Source organism: Schistocerca serialis, chromosome 1 (genome assembly GCF_023864345.2).
Source record: "Schistocerca serialis cubense isolate TAMUIC-IGC-003099 chromosome 1, iqSchSeri2.2, whole genome shotgun sequence".
In the NCBI taxonomy this organism is placed as follows: Eukaryota; Metazoa; Arthropoda; class Insecta; order Orthoptera; family Acrididae; genus Schistocerca; species Schistocerca serialis.
The window spans coordinates 392,970,669-392,987,506 of NC_064638.1; the positions used below are offsets into that span (position 1 = coordinate 392,970,669).

Below are 16,838 nucleotides of genomic sequence, written 5' to 3' on the forward strand. Positions count from 1 at the left end.
CCACAACTTCACATTTCCACTCTTTAATGACATCTGTGTCCCTGCTTATTTCTGTGGTTACGCCATTCTCCTCTTGCGTTATTGTGCCCAGTTTATTTTCGCAAGTGTTGACTTCTTCCTCGTTTAACTGTTCCGTATTCTCTTCAGATTTCTTCCCCGATCTTTTTTTCTAATTTGTCAGTTCTTCCGTTACACCATTGTACGTGACATGTTACCTCGTGTTCTAACCTCTTAAAATGTTCACTATGCACCTTGAACTGTTACTCAGTCTTTCTGAAATGTGCACCATTCTTCTTCTCTTACTTTTTGAAATTTTCGTCTCTCTTTTTCAAATTTATGTCTGTCTTCTTGAAAATTTCTTCTGTCTTTTTCTAACGCTCATCCAGCTTCTTATGTTGTTCTGCGATCGTTTTGTAATGCAGGTCGTTTCCTCATGTGGATACTTGTTTTCGAAATCCATTTAGACTAACAACGACTTAGATCGAAATGTGGCGGTGAAGAAGAATTTGATACGCGTTAGGCATCATTCTGCGTCACAGCTTACGGTCAAGTGGGACTGGAGTTCTCCATTACCTATGACAGCCTCACATTCTCTTCACATAGCAACTCAGATGCGGATAGTTCTGTTACTCTGCCAGTTATTTAAATCTCTGTCGCTAATGACTCGTGCAAATGACTTTCACAACTTTCTCTTATCTTAGCACTGTTGAATTGCCTTGTTCGACTTAGCTTGCATATTAATTTCGCGGTCTACAGATAACGATGAATTCGCTTCTTCCCTATAGATTGTACTTGTATTTTTTAAACTATGTGCACGAGAATAGAATAATTTTTGCATAACTAAATACTGGCGCAAAACTCAAACACTTCCTCCTAATGATCAGTATCTTAACTTAGACATACCCTGAAACACAATGCAAGCCTACCTTAAACAAAACACATTAAAATTTTTCCATCGAAATTGAGGGGTCTAAACTCTAGACAATAATTAACTTTTGCTTACGTCCATTTCCTGTAAGAAAAGCGCAAATTAGTAAATTTTCATCTTTATTTTTCTGGTTAAAAGGTCATTAATAAGCAAATGATTCAAATAGTGAAATTTGTTGATCTAAAATTTTGAGTTCATAAATTAGAATACAACAAAATTTCGTATATTAAACCCTGGACAGGATCGCCAAATTCCTGTACGAGGTGCTGATGGAACTGTTTATAATATTCCTCACATGCTATAAGTACAGTCCCCAATGACCTACAGGGAAGGGAAACTCTCCATAAGATCGTACAAACTTAGGAGGAACAATGTCAAGCAATGGAAATGTCTCACTGAAAGAAAACTGTTAAGGGTAGTCCGAGTAAGCAAGAAAGTACGAGTATCACACCACATATGGATTTACTGAGGAAGGGCCTTACCTACCTACAACAGAAACTATTGATCACTATAACGAGTTGGTTTATCACCATGAAGCATCAAACAAATGAAATATCCATTGAAATAAATATGTATCAATTCAATAAGTGGACAAGAGGAGCATAGTTATGACATCTGGCCTTGGCACACATACGCATGTATGTTCATTCAAGCATAACATGAAGCCATATCACTGATATTGCCAGAGACTGTGCAAATGGTTAGCGGTTGAAGAAATAATAAAAACACCAGAAGAATCGACAGGGTACCTAAAGGAAGCAACTACCTGGCCTTTAACATTACAACCTGTGTACTCAGTTATAGCAAACAAACATCTCTTCATGCGAAACTTTGGCAGAAAGCGTGTCTCCTGAGGGGAAGTGTTCTGTAATTGGTCGTCTGGCAGAAGTCTTGCTCATCGAGCATCTGGCACCAAGAGTCGTCCAACTTAACCCTTCGAAACTAGGCTGTTTCTTCTTAAGGTGGCATCTCATCTTGAATACAGGTCTCTGTGGAATTCTTTTGATCTTTTCATGAGTTTAAAACAAGCAAAACAATCATCAACCCAACGTTAGACTGGAACTCCTCAGTGATTTACTGGGTTTGCTCCCACTGTAACTGGAATGCCTTTGCTTTCCACCTCCTCAGCTTCACAGCTGTAAGGCAGTCTGAAATTTAACGTGGAGTATTACTGATTGTGCAACTTCATATTATTCAAACACTCTCTTCAGCCTGTTGTAGGGTGTCAAACAAATAACGCACCTTAAATTGAATTCCTGCAACAATTCCAGTTAAATCAATATATCACACGACATAGTTACGTGAAAAGTTACAAATTTTATTAATATGTAGATCTAATAAATAAGCCAGCATTTCATGACTATAAACCATTAACACTCACACTAGTAATTTCACGCAAGTAGTTTCCCTGACCAAGCTATGAGATGCAGTTCTGAGAGAAAGAGAATTTACGACGGCACGCCACGCGATCCCACGCGCGGCTGAAACTTCACAGCAGGGCACACAGAGGACACAATGAGACGCCGGAGCCACTGCGTAAGACGCCGCCAAAGTAGTCCTTGTCCCTGCTTTTAAGGACGACCCTTCGGAAAGCCTTTCTACAAGAACATGGCGGGAAGTGGCGGATAAAACGTCCAGAGGAACCAAAATTCAAAGCATTGGTGACTTACTGTAGCCACATGTGTTAAAAACTTGCATGAAAGAAAAAGCTGTGTATCTCAGTATTACGTAGGAGAAATTAAACTTTGCCCTACGAAAGAAATGACGCCTGTGATAGGATACAAAAACCCTAGTGGGTGGAGTTATAACGCTGGCCGGTGTGGCCGAGCGGTTCTAGGCGTTTCAGTCTGGAACCGCGCGACCGCTACGGTCGCAGGTTCGAATCCTGCCACGGGCATGAATGTGTGTGATGTCCGTAGGTTAGTTAGGTTAAAGTAGTGCTAAGTTCTAGAGGACTGATGACCTTAGATGTTAAGTCCCATAGTGCTCAGAGCCATTTGGAGTTATAACGAGTACGATTGTTCCGATAGGCCAGAAAGAAAACAAGTGGCCACCAGCTTTGATACAGGCAGAATAATTGGCTCCTCTCTTGCAGAAAATCGTCGAGTGTCTGAGCAAGACGATGTGCGCCGCACTGAGACAACTGCGAGAGTCATTATGGAACACTTGTTCACAGGCTTGTCTTAACTCATAAGGAGCTAATCTGAAAAGTGTCCTAGTACGGAGAATTGCACTGAGCACTGACAGTTAACGCTTGCAAGTGATTTGAGGGTAATGACATATGCACTATTCCAGCCAAATAGTGCGTACCATATCAATTAACTTAAAAAAAAAACTAAAACCCTCCCGAACGGACCATGAAGGCCCAATGGTACCGCCCGGCCGTCATGTCATCCTCAGACCGTAGGCACGCAGATATGGAGGAGCATGTGGTCAACACACCTCTCTCCCGGCCTTACGTCAGTTTCCGAGATCCGAGACGCTACTTCTTAATCAAGTAGCTCCTCAGTTTGCCTTACAAGGGCTGAGTGTACCCGCTTGCCAACAGCGCTCGGCAGACCAGATGGTCACCCATCCAAATGCTAGCCCAGACTGACAGCGCTTAACTTTGGCGATCTGACGGGAACCAGTGTTACCACTGTGGCAAGGCTGTTGGCGTCAATTAACTTAGCTACGGAATAAATAGGAGTCTTGGCTTCACCAAAGATGTATGAAATTTATCAGACTGGCGTTTAACAGGCGAGAGAGATTTAGAATAGATTCTCAGATTCACAGCTCGCTCCGAGTGCCGATACTGCCGCCGCCTACGCAAGGTAATCACATGCGCTAGTGATACGCCAGCAAGTCATATTCAGTTAACACTCAGAACTGCGCTCGTCTCCACCTACCCTAACTTTCGTACATTCAACCATAACCTGTATTAAACACATTCACAATTGTTGGGTTTAATTGAAGCAATTTTTTACTGAAAGAAGAGCTGTACAATTGTTTAAGTATTGGTTTAGTCAGCAAGAGACTTTTCCAGATATATTTCGCTAATTCCAAAGAGGTAACTATGCCATAAGCGGTAGTGAGTCGTAAGTTTAGGAAAAATCCGTAACAAAAGCACTGAGGGATGTGAAATTTTCTAAGACCCTGAGACAGACGAGGACTGGAACACAGACCTCTGTCTATCTGTTATGGATCACCTGGAAGTTTAGAAGTTTAAAGTTCAGGAGAGAGGTGTTGGTGCAGCCAAATCAGTGAGTCTTGTCGGCGATAGCCGAAGTCTGTCTTTGATCTGTCAGAAGGCTTTATTATATCGCGCATTCCTTTACTGAGTGAAAACCCCAGAATGTATTACTTTTCCTTACACAAAAACCAATATAGAGCCATAATGGCAATATCTCAGACAGTACCACGTAAATTTCTGAAGAAATTACTGACCGACTTACCTAATCTACACAGTGGAAGGAAGATTTAAGATCTAGTGAGCAACGGAGATATTACACATTGTTACGGGTTGCATGTGGATGTTAGAAGTCTACTTACAACAGGACCAGGCCAGATAAAGCATTACCGATTGGTGACTTTACAAAGAATCTGGGAATTGCATTTCGTAGTAAACCAATCGCTAATTAACTGCGTAAAGATTCGCTTCTACATGTACGGATACTTTAATGAATCTACCTTTGAAACGTCACGACGTGATAGCGAGAGTAAGTACATTCCATAGCGTCACAGTACGTAAACCGCCTTTCAGTAAAGTTTCATCAGCACGCACGTGCCTGTTCCACGTCTTTGTCAGTCGTTGAACAGCTCAGAGGCTATTAGGGCACGCCCTTCGATGGCCGTGGCTAATATACGTTTCTTAATGGCACGAAATTACAAATTAATAAGCTCCACCCAGCCTGTACAAACGTTCATATACAACCCTTTGCAAATGTTTGCTGAGCGGACAAAATTTAGAAAGCAGTGCCCAACACATGTTAAGGGCGATAATTAACCGGAGAATACGTTAGTAACTTGTCTGAAAAGGCTCAAACCCGACTGCTTATTTGAAACCTAATTTTTATATTTGTTGGAGGTAACTCAAAATCTACATAGCACAATATAGTGTTGTCTCCGTGGATGTCGCTCTGTTTGATAGGGTCGTTCATTCGGTTATCAGCATTGTTTTAGACACTGCTGGAGACAGTAAACTGTCACCATTACCATTAACAAACAAAAATGTCCCCGAGAACTGTAATATGCTTACGTAACCGTGGAAATATCATGTCATTTATAGGACATTAAAGGATGAATGAAAGGGAAGTAAATCTGTCCTCGACCCGAAGGTTGGTTTGAACACGACAGTGCTTTACTAGGCGTGCTGGAGTTATTGTTGCCTTGCCTTCTTCCGATCTTTAAATTAAGCCATCCAGCAAATTTTAGGAGCACAGATAGTTTTTACACTGAAAAATCATTATTAGCCCTTTCGAGGGCAGCGAGAAGTATACTCCCCATCAATTATGTTTTCATACCGGGTTCGTAGGGATACGTCATACCACCTCCGTACACTCCTGGAATGTAGTGGTAACGGGCTGCGTCAGCTGTAGTTTCAGTTTGTTGTGAAACATAGCTTTTAATTGTCGTGAAATGTTTCTTGTGTCTTTTAGAAATCTTAGAAAGTACACATATCACCAAATAACATTGTTTTAAAGGCCATTGGAAGAATGCTTACCACCAAAGTAATTTTTCAACGAGACATGAGAAGTATGCTTACCACAAAATTAATATTCCTTTTTGTTGACTACCGCAAGAATACTTAGCAAAGTCGAAATTGTTTTACTATGCTCATGGGAATGCGTCTTTCCACGTCTTCTTTATTGTGTGATAAACCAAGTTTCTAGGATTATTATCCTTTACAATGAAAGGCCATCCTGTAATACGTCGATTTTCACGAATAATGTCGTCATTGTCGGTTCCAAACGAAGGAGCTGACACTTCGACTGGCCATCCAGGACGTCGCTCGTCAGTCAGTGTGGTTCGACCAATTTTGAACTATTCTACCTACACTCCTGGAAATGCAAAAAAGAACACATTGACACCGGTGTGTCAGACCCACCACATACTTGCTCCGGACACTGCGAGAGGGCTGTACAAGCAATGATCACACGCACGGCACAGCGGACACACCAGGAACCGCGGTGTTGGCCGTCGAATGGCGCTAGCTGCGCAGCATTTGTGCACCGCCGCCGTCAGTGTCAGCCAGTTTGCCGTGGCATACGGAGCTCCATCGCAGTCTTTAACACTGGTAGCATGCCGCGACAGCGTGGACGTGAACCGTATGTGCAGTTGACGGACTTTGAGCGAGGGCGTATAGTGGGCATGCGGGAGGCCGGGTGGACGTACCGCCGAATTGCTCAACACGTGGGGCGTGAGGTCTCCACAGTACATCGATGTTGTCGCCAGTGGTCGGCGGAAGGTGCACGTGCCCGTCGACCTGGGACCGGACCGCAGCGACGCACGGATGCACGCCAAGACCGTAGGATCCTACGCAGTGCCGTAGGGGACCGCACCGCCACTTCCCAGCAAATTAGGGACACTGTTGCTCCTGGGGTATCGGCGAGGACCATTCGCAACCGTCTCCATGAAGCTGGGCTACGGTCCCGCACACCGTTAGGCCGTCTTCCTCTCACGCCCCAACATCGTGCAGCCCGCCTCCAGTGGTGTCGCTACAGGCGTGAATGGAGGGACGAATGGAGACGTGTCGTCTTCAGCGATGAGAGTCGCTTCTGCCTTGGTGCCAATGATGGTCGTATGCGTGTTTGGCGCCGTGCAGGTGAGCGCCACAATCAGGACTGCATACGACCGAGGCACACAGGGCCAACACCCGGCATCATGGTGTGGGGAGCGATCTCCTACACTGGCCGTACACCACTGGTGATCGTCGAGGGGACACTGAATAGTGCACGGTACATCCAAACCGTCATCGAACCCATCGTTCTACCATTCCTAGACCGGCAAGGGAACTTGCTGTTCCAACAGGACAATGCACGTCCGCATGTATCCCGTGCCACCCAACGTGCTCTAGAAGGTGTAAGTCAACTACCCTGGCCAGCAAGATCTCCGGATCTGTCCCCCATTGAGCATGTTTGGGACGGGATGAAGCGTCGTCTCACGCGGTCTGCACGTCCAGCACGAACGCTGGTCCAACTGAGGCGCCAGGTGGAAATGGCATGGCAAGCCGTTCCACAGGACTACATCCAGCATCTCTACGATCGTCTCCATGGGAGAATAGCAGCCTGCATTGCTGCGAAAGGTGGATATACACTGTACTAGTGCCGACATTGTGCATGCTCTGTTGCCTGTGTCTATGTGCCTGTGGTTCTGTGCCGGCCGAAGTGGCCGTGCGGCTAAAGGCGCTGCAGTCTGGAACCGCAAGACCGCTACGGTCACAGGTTCGAATCCTGCCTCGGACATGGATGTTTGTGATGTCCTTAGGTTAGTTAGGTTTAACTAGTTCTAAGTTCTAGGGGACTAATGACCTCAGCAGTTGAGTCCCATAGTGCTCAGCGCCATTTGAACCATTTGTGGTTCTGTCAGTGTGATCATGTGATGTATCTGACCCCAGGAATGTGTCAATAAAGTTTCCCCTTCCTGGGACAATGAATTCACGGTGTTCTTATTTCAATTTCCAGGAGTGTATTTATAATAATTATAGACGTTCTTACAACTTTCACCATAGTGTAAAATGACTCGAGAAAAGGATTAGCCTGTTTGTCACAATCAAAAAGCAAAATACGGATCGCTAAACTCTCTTCAAGTAATGTTGAAACTTCTAGTGAACACGTTGAAACTTCTAGTGAACACGCCGTCGTTATATGCCATCCTGAGATTATAAATGAAACTATGTTTGTCCATCAGCTGTTTTCCGCTCACCCCAGTGATGCCAACTTAAAGTCATGAACATACAAATCTCCTTCTACAAACAGTCTGATTCCTGAACAGATGGTCTCTCTAATTATTGAATGTCCCTCGTAGAACAGTAAACAGATAGTTGAATAGCAAACAGTTGGAGGAATACCAAACAAGTGACAGAGGTTGTGGTGTGATGGAAGTAATGAACCGCAGATGCTACGGACTTTGGCCCCACATATTGAAAATACCGTAAGCGACTATTTCTATCGGTTTCGCATACGAAAAACATGCTCACTAAGATTTTATTTTGGGGTTTTTCTTTATTTTTTCTTGTCTTTGTATTAATACTGAAACAAACGCTATAGCGTAGACCTTTCTTTTCCAGTAATTCTTTTAATTGTTTCAGGTCACTGCAGGTTAACGTTCGTATAAGTAAGCGACACTCTTCCAGAAAAGTATGGAATTTTCCGATGAAATACGCGCTGTATCTCAATAAAGATGATTAACATCTGAAGGCTGCATGCACAGTGCCGACACGCCTAACAGTCAACACCGGTTAAATGAGCTGTTTTATTCGCCAGTGGGTGTAAACACTGCCATATTTGAAGGGCGTGGTAGTGCTGTCAGGACTGACGTCACTGCTGACGTCACAATGTAGCAAACATGCATGTTCATCAATGTTCAGATATTACCTGTACAGTCGTGACGGATGGTTCATGTTTCGTAACCTGCGGTCAGCACAATTTGTTCTCTTATACGAGCGAACTATGCACGCAACCTTTGACCTCGTACAAACATATTTAAGTCACACAAAAGTAAATCAAAGTTTCACGCATTTAAAACTGTATTTACTTCTCACGAATAGATACTTGAACAATCAACCTCCTGTTTTTCCACAAATGGTTACTTGCAAAGACATAGATTAACAGAGATGTTTACGTGGTTTAGAAGGAAACAAATTTAGCAAAAAGTCAGTAATTAATCCTGTGGAGAAGTCTATTTAATAATGTACCAAATCTAATACAGCTCGATGCTAGATACCTTTCCGTGATGAGAACATGGAACGAAAATCGTTTTCAATAAAATTCTTTTGTTCAAAAATGTAAATGTCGTATGGCATTGTTTGCTGGGATATCCCACACGGTTGGTTTGGCTGCCTGTCGGAAAGGTGTTCATTCCCCCTCCGCACAAATTGGCCCCTTTCCTTGTTGATATGTGAGAGCTGTGTCGCATGTGCAGTTGTGGAGTGTAAGCGACTGAAATGAATGAGTGTGTAGTGTAGTGTAATGTTTGTGTTGTATGATGATGAAAGAAAGTAGCGGATGAAACCTGGTGTCGCCACATAGCCTATTCCTCTTGAATTGCGCTAAGGGGGTCATTCAGTAATGCGGGACATACGAGAAAATGTACGGGTACATATTAGCTAATGTAACTTGCTGTCAGAGATAACTGTACCAAATTTTGGAAATTTGTCGTTATGTTATTGTCTTTCACATGAGGAACATATCCTCGAAGGTTACTTCGTTCATTACTTTCGCAAAGTGGTAGTTTATTCTAAGTAATTAGATAAACAAATCTGTGTACCAGGTTTTTTAATATCAGACTTAGGACCCTCGTAGCAATTTTTTTTAAATTTAGTGTATGATACATAGCAATTTTTATTTCACAAAAATTTAACTGAGGTTGACAGTAACGCACTTTGAAATATTTTGTACCACGAGAAGTTGAGTTACAGTATGTACGAGTCTGTAGCATATTTTACCATTTATCTGCAATGGTTCAGGAGAAACCGTTCCTTATACCTTGAAAAAAAAAAAAACCGTTGCAGGAAATGTAACAAAGCTTTTGTTGGCACTGATGTGATAAATAAGTATGTCAGTGCTGGCCATAACCATTCATATAGCACTTTTCTTCTTACCTGATTATTCTGGCGCCCCTTTTCATAATACTCTTCACTGACATATCATTTTAGAATAAACAATACGCTCACTGATCATTCGTTTCTGGAGGATCACATTAATACAGAATTTTTTGAAAGATATTCACTCCGTTTCACTGTTAATTGTCCACTTATTTTACATAATCATGAGTCGTCGAAAAAACATATTTCTCGTCTTATACACCCGTTGTCATATTACAGGATAAAAAAAAAAAATACGCACACTATCAATCTCCTTCAACAGGTTTTCAGCGAAGCCACTCTCGTCAGTGTCCTGATTTTTACAATGCCAAAATCACTGAACAACAGACAAGCATCATACGAGGCAATTTTAACAATAGCAGATGAGCAAAACGTTGTCTCTGGGCATCTGTTCCAAATGAGGTTATTAAAGCTGTGTTCCACTATGTGCGCATTTCCTTAATAAACAAGTGGTAAACGGCCTTACAGTCTTCTACATTCTCCAGATGATTCTCTTAGGGCAGGAAACAATAAAGCATACAAACAAGGACAGAGTCATGTATAAAATGAAGCATGACAATGTACATTGGTTGGAACAAGGCGGCTTTTATATCATTTTAGCACGAATTAAACTCTTAAAATTGGAGGCAGTATTTCTAACATGCTGCAGAACTAGGTGGTAACAAAAAAAATCTAAACTTTTTTACGATTTTACGCTACGGTCGCAGGTTCAAATCCTGCCTCGGGCATGGATGTGTGTGCCGTCCTTAGGTTAGTTAGGTTTAAGTAGTTCTAAGTTCTAGGGGGCTGATGACCTGAGAAATTAAGTCCCATAGTGCTCAGAGCCATTTGAACCATTTTTTTTTACGATTTTACGTTCCCCCTCACCCTTCGTTACCATCCGACAGATGGACGACCATCCACAGTGTCACATGCCTTGACGTCATGAAACATTGCTGCGATGTTTAGAACTTAATCCAGGACACTGGTCCAAAGACTGCTAATAAGGAAGTTAAATCCACCAACTCTCCTCCCCTTGATGGCCAAATATGTTGTTGTAAAACGAACGACGTTCTGGATACCGTTGCAGGCAGCGTTCTTCAGGGTGGGCCGAAACGCCAATGGTTCTATTACGTTATGACACGATCACATGTCGAGAAACATCGTACTGAGAAGGATTCCGACTGCAAGGGTCTACGTTCGCATTAAGAAAATTGTGTTTGCCGTTGGAGATAAAAGACTCGTACATCCAGTGCTTGCCACGTCCAGGTGATACTGAAATTGGTATCTGTTTTTCTTCATCATACACCTTGAACTTTAAATTGAAATAATTGAATATGGTTCGGAGGACTGTGTCAAGCTGAAACGTAGGATCTAGTACTTTTTAAATGGGTACTTAAGAACTAGCGATAAGGACCAATATGAATAAGTAGGGAATCAATTGCTTGGGAAATTTAAACCGACGTCGTAACAGTTCTGTAGATGAGTGTTATCTGGGTCCAAAGTACGGGTTGATGACACGTGTTAGTTGTTGTTGTTGTTTTTTGGTGAAGAAACCAGACAGCGAGGTCATCGGTCCCATCGGATGAGGGTAGAACGGGGAAGGAAGTCGGCCGTGCCCTTTCAAAGGAACCATCCTGGCATTTGTCTGGAGCGATTTAGGGAAATCACGGAAAACCTAAATCAGGATGGCCGGACGCGGGATTGAAACGTCGTCCTCCCGAATGCGAGTCCACGTGTTAGTGTGGTGGCGTTCAAACTGAAGCACATCAGCTCGAATTCCAGTGGCAGAATAAAGTTTCATCTCCAGCACTTGGCTGGCTAGGGAAATTGACGTGATTGAGTATTCACTACAATGCTACCTACTTCCCAGTTACGTACCAAATCAGTATTCAGTATCTCATGAAAACACAACGTGTGGCATTATTTATGGCGACACAACAATCGGATAAATACGTCGAGCGCACCCGACCCACGCTGCTCTGCGATAAAAGGTTTCACGCCGTTACTTGACTCCAACCTCAGTCTTGCTTTCACTTCCATTTTTATCTACCACTGGAAAAGCCCAACATTTCATTGCTAAAGTTCTTGTCGCTGGCTTCTACAGGAACATAACTCTGTGGAAAGAACAACGTCAACATGCAACTGAATAACAATATCCACGTCCGGACTCACAATGCCTCGCTTCACTCGTAATAGTCTTAACTGGGCAACAGATTTTCTGTGACCCCCTTAAATGTTTCCCTAATGATGTGTTTCTGAGCTATGATTATCACAGCAATACAGACGATGCTTGTGACATAAAATCTACCAGCTTGGATAACGATTTTCTCTTCGATTTTTCAGCTACAATGAAACTGTCATTTTATTATGTTGTAGGATATTGCCACCCATATGGTCGAAATAGCACACAGGACGGTACTTTGGAAAAGAAGAAGTGCTGAATGATATGGACTGAGGCGACAATAGCTGTGGTATACCTCCTCATATCGTGCCGAACCTCCTTTTGTACGGCGTAGTGCAGCAAATCGGCGTGGCATGTATCCAACGAGTCGTTGGGAGTCCCCTGCCTCTATAGCTGCCCATAATTCCGAAAGAGTTACCGGTGCAAGATTCCGTAAATCTTCAATTCGCTTGAAGAGTCCAGGATGTTCTTCAAATTGCAAACAATTCTGGCCCGGTGACACGGCACATTGTTATCCATAACAATTATGTCGTTGTTTGGGAACATGAAGTCCATCAAAGCCCGCAAATGGTCTCCAAGTACACGAACATGTCCATTTTCAGTCAATAATGTGTTCAGTTGGACCAGAGGACTTGATCCACTCCATGTAAATACAACCCATACCATTATAAAGCCACCCTCAGCTTGCACAGTGTCTTGTTGACAACTTGGGTTCACGGCTTCGTGGGGTATGCACCACACTCAAACCCCACGATCAGTTCTTACCTACTGAAATTCGGATTCATCTGACCAGGCCATGGTTTTCCAGTAGACTATGGTCCAACCGATATGGTCACGAGCCCTGGGGAGCCACTACAGGCATGTCGTACTGTTAACAAAGCCCTCGCATCGGTCGTCGTGTACCATAGCCTATCAACGCCAAAGTTAGCCTCACTGTCCTAATGGATACATTCATCGTACGTTTCACAGTGGTTTCTGCCCTTATTTCACGCAGTGTTGCTTTTCTGTTGCCACTGAAAAGTCTACGCAAATGCCGCTGCTCTCGGTCGTTAAGTTAAGACCGCCACCCACTGCATTGTCCCTGATGAGACGTAATGCCTCAAATTTCGTATTCTCGGCACACCCTTGACATTGTGGATCTCAGAATGTTGAACTCCCTAATGATTTCCGAAATGGAGTCTCCCATGTGTGTAGCTCCAACTGCCATTCTGTGTTCAAAGCTAATTCCCGTCGTGCATCCAAAATCACATAGGAAACCTTTTCACTTGAATCGCCTGAGTACAAATTACTGAACCTCCAATGCACTGTCCTTTAATGCCCTGTGTACATGATACTACCGCCATCTGTAAATATGCATATCGGGATCCCAGGACTTTTCTCGCCTCAGGGTAATTAGAAAATACTGTTGTTTACGGCTCTCGTTTTTGCGTTTATAATAAGCTATTCTTTTAGCGTGATTGCTAAATGAAAACAGAAAAGTAGGAAAAGTGAAGTTCTGTGCTATTCTAACAATCAACTGCTGAACTTAAGTAGTTGTGACACGGGCTCATACCTGTGACTAACGATCGACTTAGAAATTTTGGGGCTCTGGCACGTTTACTATCGACGAATAACCATTTAACTTCCTAAAAAGTTCTTTATTTGACTCCACTATTGGTTTCAGCTTTTATATTGAAGCCATTTTCTAGTGGAATCAGAAACCGACATTGTGTTAAATACAACCAAACGTTGTACATAATTTTATAATTAAAATTTATATAGTTTACATTAAGGAGTTTCAACACCAAAAATCTTCAGTTACACACATGTGCAGTCAGGACAGATAAAAAGAAAAATATAGATTACACTGTGTGGCACTGAAGTAACGTCAAATTATTGCGAAAGTAAAAGTGGGACAACATTAAAAGCTATGTGCCCAATAACGTCGTAGGAAAAATGGCGTCATATTGACTTTTTAGAAATCTTAAATTTTATGCTTCCTGTCAATGGACAGGTTTCATTTAAAAAACGCAATGCACATGTCGCGTATACATCTTAACCGTCACCGGTACGTTTTTTAGCACACATCATTCACACAACGCAAGCCTCATAACAAAACGGTGACTTATACAAAGCTACTATGACTGTAAGGACAAATGCGAAGGAATTTGAAAACATGATACAAGGCACACACAGAATTAAAAAGGATATAAATACGAAGGGGTACAAAAAAAAAAAAATCATTGCCGGGGGCGGAGCTTGAGTAGTACGCATTTCTGCCGCTAGGTGTGTATAGCGCAACTCATTGCCAGTTCAGTGCCGCCTATGTTTAGACCTGGCTTTTTCTGTTCGTCTACAGTGATTGTTTTTGCTAGCGCTGTTTCGTTCTTATTTCGTTTTTTATGATAGTAAGTTTAAGTGAACTATGTGCAGCTATGAAATATTGTTTTCTACTCAGTAAAATGTTGCTGAACTTGTTTTAATGTTGAAAACAGCTTACCAGGATGACGCTATGGGAAAAACTCAAGTGTACGAGTGATTTGCTCGATTTAAAACTGGTGATATGTCGATTGATGACAAACCTCATTCTAGAAGTCCACTAGCTGCCCGAATCGACGAAAATATTGAAAAGATTCAAGAGCTTGTGCTCACAGACTGTCGGCAGGCAACTGATCAATCGTCAGAGATTCGGGGTTATCTCAGTTCAGTGAATTTTAGCGGAAAATTTGGGAATGAAAAGCGTTGCTGCCAAGATTATTCTTCGGATTCTGACTGACAATCAAAATGGAAATCGAGTTGAAACATGTCGTGCTTTGAAACAACAGCTTGAAACTGATATAGATTTTCTGTCGAAGGTTGATTGATGATGAATCACGGTTACGACCCAGACACAGAGCAACAGCCATCCCATCGGAAGACGTCATTATCACCTCATCCAAATAAATGTCGTCATATCAAATCATGCATTAAAACAATGCTGGTTTGCTTTTTTGAGGCCAAGGGCCTAGTTCGTTCAGGGTTTGTTCCCCCAGGTGAGACCGTCAATCAAACCTTTTATTTGGAAGTTTTAAGAAGATTGTGCAACAGTGTTCGCTCAAGGAGACTGTCTCTTCCACCACGACAATGAACCTGTACACACCGCCATCTCTATTACAGAATTTTTGGCTAAAACTGGCATGGTTCCGCTGCCCCACGCACTTTACTAGCCTGACCTGGCTCCGTGCGGCTCTTTCTTAATTCCATGCATGAAAATACCAATTTGACAACATGGAAGAAGTTAAGAAAAAAACGAGAGAGGAGCTGAAATAATTCCGGTTTGTTTCGGGTACCCGCTAGTATGTAGACATTAACGCACATTCTTAGCTGACCTCATACAAGTTTATCATAAAGTGCGCAGCATCGAAAATGACCTCGTAATTCTTCATACTGTGAAAAAGGGGTGCTTTATGTGCATGAGTAGGGTGGGGAAAATAAAACTGACCCGGAAAATATGTATAAGACTGACGCGAAATTGACACTCGGTAATGAACAGTAGAATTGCTCACCACAGAAAGTGCTGGAAAGCGTAATTTAAAGGAACCAGTCGGTTGCAAGGTGCTGCCACTATTTTCTGTTTCTTCTATATCTTTATTCGTTGTACCCAAAAATTCAATCAATAATTCTTTGAAGTATTTTTCCTTAGTCTGGATACTCATGCAGTTAATTTGTTAAGTTTCTTTAGAATTTTTTTTCAGTGTTTTCAGTATCTTCCTTGCCTCTGAGCTTCTCTTAGGTTCAATTAGATTATTCACTTTATTGCAGGTATTTTCCCAGTTCTTAATTTTTTGCTTCTGTCACAATTTTCCTAATTTTTGCTTGTTGTTCTCTTAATTCTGTCTTATGCTGGATACTTTGTGTATTTAGCTACTTTAAATATTTTTCTTTCTTTATTTGCACCATTTTCACTATTTCTGTATAAAAATAGTGTAAAGATGTTTTTGTTCATACTCAATTTCTTCGCCCATGGCTTCCTTGGCTGCCTCATGTAGATCATTAAGTATATATTTATATTGTATATCTGTATTGTCAAATTGTGTTTCAGTTAACCTTTCACCTAATCTTTTTTGAATAGAAACACTGTACTTTCATTTTCTAGACTATGTGCACCATACTTTGGGATTATTACTTCAGTTTTAAAATCTTCCTCCTCATTAACAATTTCTTCTTTACTTTTTATATCTACATATGGAAACACAATTTTACAGTTAACCAAAAGATGATCACTCTGGATTACTCCTCTGCATGCTCTGATGTCTTGTGTTTTTAAAACTGTTTTTTGCTGAATTGTTATGTAATCAGTTATTGATTTTAATTGTAATGTTTCCTAATGCCATGTATATTTATGAATTTCTTTATGTGGATCGAAACCATGCAAATTTTGTTGTGAGTTTTTTTCACATAGTGGTAAATTAATTAATCTTAGCCCATTATGATTTACTATGTTTTCTCCATGTGGTCCTACTATTTTATTTCCTACTTGTCATCCTGTTCTACTTTTGAAATATCCAATAATCATTATTTCTCTTGTATTTCCTATCCCTTCTACAAAGACATTTAATTTATCGAAGAATGTTTCTTTGGGATGATCTACATAGACTCCTATTATAGTAGTGTTATGTCCATATAAAGTTATGTTCACTTTAATCAGATCTTCATCAATAGGTTCCCAACTTGTAATATGTTTCTGCAATTTTTTCTTAATATTGAGACTCCTCACTTTGCCCTTTGATGTTTTTGAAACTCGCTGTATAAGTGTATATAGGATCATTTATTTTCTATGCTACTTCCCTTCTTTTTTGTTTCTGATAACACAATGTTCTGATATCTTTTTTTCTAACTATCTAATTTATTTCCCCTTCTTAATTCCTTAGTCCTCTAATGTTCCATGTTTCAGTTTTCATAATCCGTTTCCATAGCTTTCTGTT

The 16,838-nt window shown here is 41.6% G+C and overlaps 1 pseudogene; it reads right to left on the reverse strand.

Annotated features, from left to right (window-relative positions):
- Positions 1–3,467: 3,467 nt before the first annotated feature.
- On the reverse strand, positions 3,468–3,585 carry LOC126428437 (5S ribosomal RNA; annotated as a pseudogene).
- Between the last annotated feature and the right edge of the window lie 13,253 nt (positions 3,586–16,838).